Source organism: Echinops telfairi, unplaced genomic scaffold (assembly GCF_000313985.2).
Source record: "Echinops telfairi isolate 266 unplaced genomic scaffold, ASM31398v2 ScPeMD7_45;HRSCAF=164, whole genome shotgun sequence".
Classification (NCBI taxonomy): Eukaryota; Metazoa; Chordata; class Mammalia; order Afrosoricida; family Tenrecidae; genus Echinops; species Echinops telfairi.
In genome coordinates, this window is record NW_022103943.1 from 440,173 (window position 1) to 444,091 (window position 3,919).

The 3,919-nt window shown below is 41.2% G+C and overlaps 1 pseudogene; it reads right to left on the reverse strand.

The window, feature by feature from the left end:
- LOC101661286 overlaps positions 1-2,655 on the reverse strand; it is a 7,668-nt pseudogene extending 5,013 nt beyond the window's left edge.
- Between the last annotated feature and the right edge of the window lie 1,264 nt (positions 2,656-3,919).

The window sequence follows — 3,919 nt, forward strand, 5'->3', positions numbered from 1 at the left end:
CTGGGAAGGTGAGCAATGTAGAATGCCAGTTTAATCAAACAAAGTATTCTTGCATTGAGGCAGTACTTGAGTGGAGACCCAATGTCCATCTGCTACCTCAGACATTCTTTTTCTACATGGATTCCTTGACATCGTCTCCATTTTACCCACCACCACCACTGTATTCCCTCCCTCTGAAACCCTTATTCTACTTGCTGTCCCTACAGGTTCATAAATCATGGGTTTCATATACTGAAAAACAAAATCATATAACACAATTTCAAGAGGGCGACCTCCAATGACATAACACCTCAGAGATACACCCTAATATGAACAAACAAAAACCGAACAAAACTATACAAACCAAAAATACAGAAAATTTTGGAAGCCAGATCAGGTTCAGTCTGTATCAGAGGTTCTATTGACAATGTTTAAACTGTTCAAGACAGATTTATGTCTTCGATCTTCTATACTCATTTCTCCCAAGCACTGTTTAGTTACCACTTTCTTCTCATCCCTCAATTTAGATTGGGGGAGTCCTCTGTAGGCTTATTTCCTATGTAGTTCCACAACGAATCTTGGGCTCCCACTGTCATCCAACACCTTCTGCAAACCAAATTCTCACAATTTAGATTTTGATACTAATCCCTCCTTTGCCTTCAGATTATATGGATTACAATCCTTCCATCTAAAATTTTCACCACATTTTGCTATAGCACCTGTATCTTTTGTGTTCCCTTCCCAAGGGCAAGTATCGAGCAGGACCATAATATAAGAACTAATTGTTCTGAAATTGGAGTTAGGATTTAGTGTGAGCTCAAAACCCATTTCTGGATCCAGGCTTTTTTTCCTTTTAATTGGTTATTCCTTGGTAGCTAATACATATGTCATATCATTCCATAGTTCAATCACGTCAGAGTTGTACAATTGCTTCCATATTCAGTCTGCAAACATACTTTTACTTCCTGGACTTATTAACAACATCTCCCTTTTATCACCTCCACCCTTCCTGTACCATCCCCCACCCCAAACTCTTGTTCTATTTACTTTCCCTATAGGCTCATCAATCCTGGGTTTCATTTACCAGAAAAATGGATAAAAATAACACAACTTCAAGAAGGTGACCCCCAATGGCACAGCACCTCTGAGACACACCCTGATATGAACAAGCATAATCAAAATAAACAGAATGTCACAGGATTGTTGGAATACAGCATATAGGATGTTGATGTAGCAAGACCTTATTTGTCCATCAACCAACAGTACACCACTCTTAGTACAGCTGACGCCTACTTCATCAGACATCATGTATTTTCCCACTTAAGTCCTCAGGTTACAAGTGTGTCTGATGTAGAGTCCAGTTCACCAAGTGGAGTTCCCACATGGGGTCTCACCGAGCATGGTGTGTGCCCTGAAGATCCAGGATTCAGTGTCTCCGCATGCCATGGCGCCAGGCCTGGGTTCCCAGGATAGCCCCAGATGCCTGAGTTCAATGTTGCACACCTGCTGAACACCACCAAAGACACTCCCCACCTACTGTCCCCCAAATCATCCTCAGTCACTCCCACCGCATAGAGGTCAGTCCTCCCACCAACACACATGCACCGATGCTCCCCCAAACACAATCTCCCCTCTCCTGTGTTGCCCCTCTCATCAGTAAGTCTCGTTTCTCTGACAGGGTCACCTCCCTCTCAGGGGGCCTGACCACAGATACACATGGCAACCCCTCAGCAGAAAACCATTTCCCACCCCCACGCTGATGATTTGTTCCCAGCTGAAGTGATTTGTCCTCCATGCCAAGTTACCTACCCAATACTTTTCTAGAGTGGATGATGTATGGTTTATTTGTAATAGGCAGGCTCTCTACCAGGTTGTCTGGCACCCTAGCCACAAGACTAGATGCCCTACAAGCCTGAGCTTGTGCCCATTCTGCTGCTTGTTCCTACAGCCTGGGCTCATACATTATTTGTCCTTTTGTGCTTGACTAACTCCACTCAACCTAATGGCCTCCCGATCCTTCCATATCTTCAGGTGTTTCATGGTTTCATTGCCATTCTTTTAGGGACGGGTAATATTCCAATGTGTGTATATATCAAAGTTGGCTTTTTTAAAATTATTTTATTGGGGGCAATTCTTATCACAATCCATACATCCATCCACTGTGTCAAGCACATTTGTACATTTGTTACCATCATCATTCTTAAAACATTTTCTTTCTACTTGAGCCTTTGATATCACCTCCTCATTTCCCCTCTCCCTCCCCTCTCTCGCCTACCTCATGAACCCTTGATAATTTATAAATTATTATTTTGTCATATCTTACACTGTCTGACGTCTCCCTTCACCCACTTTTCTTTTGCCCATCCCCCAGGGAGGATCCTTGTAATCGGTTCCCCCTTTCTATCCCGCCTTCCCTCCACCCTCTATGTATCACCACTCTCGCCACTCGTCCTTAAGGGATCATCTGTCCTTAGACCAGAGTGTTTATTCTCCGCGTTTTACTGATGGGAATTTAAGATGGTTCCAGCTTCTTGCTATTAAGAGCTGTGCTGCAATCAATATGAGGGAGCAAATGTAAGTACTTGATCTGTTTCTTATTTCTTTCAGATATATGCCCAGTAATGGTATTGCTGAATATATGGTATTTCAATTACCATCTGTTTCAGATATCGCCATATCGCCTTCCAAAATGGCTGTACATATTTACAAGTCCACCAGCAGTAGATAAGAGTTCCAATCTCACCACACCTTCTCCAGTATTTGTTGTTCTGTTTTTTAAATTAGGCTACAGTTATGGTCGTTAGGTGGTATCTCATGGTTGTTTTGACTTGCATTTCCCAAATGGCTAGTGACCAAGAGTATTTCCTCATGTGTTTATTATCCATTTGAATGTCATCTTTTGTGAATTATTTGTTCGGGTCCTTTGCTCACCTTCTCAGAGAGTTAGTAGTTTTTTTCTTTAGGCCGTCCCTTTCTATGTTCTGGAAGAGTTTGTGTAGGAATGGTGTCAGCTCTTCGCTGAATACTTGGTAGAATTCAGATGTGAAGCCATTTGAACCAGGGTTTTTTTAAGTTGGGAATTTCCTTTTTTTTCCCCAAAAAGTTTTATTGGCACATAATTTACACATCATATAATTGAATAGTTTAATCCTTTAATCATATCAAGGGGCATTGTATTGTCATCACTAGTTCAATCTTAGAGCATCACCCACACCATGGTTAAATCGCCTTTAAAATGAAATGTGCAATCACAATCAGTTCTAGAACTCCCTCCCCTTACTGCCTTCATTATTTACTCCTGAAAAACTGTTTCCCTCACTATTGCCCACCCCCACCACTGAATCACCTATAACCCTTTGTATCAATTATTCTCATTATGTATTCACTCCTGCTGTGCCTCACTGCTGGGAAACTCAACAGAAAACAATAAAAAAACAAAATAGCACTAAGGTAGTAAGGCTACAATCATAATAGTATAAAGACAAAAATACAAATAAGAAGAAGGAAAAGACCCCCCCATCAACATTTAAGAAGTCAGGGAGGAAATTTCTGTCATGGAACAAGGAACAGATATTTTCCCCCAGTACAAATTCAGGTCTTGTCTATGGGGGAGTCAGCAGCCCAAGTATCGAGTTCCATCCAGCATAATCAAGATTAAAATGGTCCTGTCTTTTTGAGACTTTTGCCTTTGGCTAGAATAGATTTGCCAGTGGCTCAGTTTGACTAGATATTCTGCAGATGGGTTTTGGACTCCCACTGTCCTTAGTTGGGAGTTTTTAAAATGACCTTATCTATTTCTTCTCTTGTTATGGGTTTGTTCAAATTCTTAATGTCTGTATACTACATTAATCTGAGGAGAGTGAGTTTCTGGGTCCTTGTCCATATCCTCCATATTACTGATTTTTTGTTGGAATGTAGTCTTTCATAGTACTATGTTATT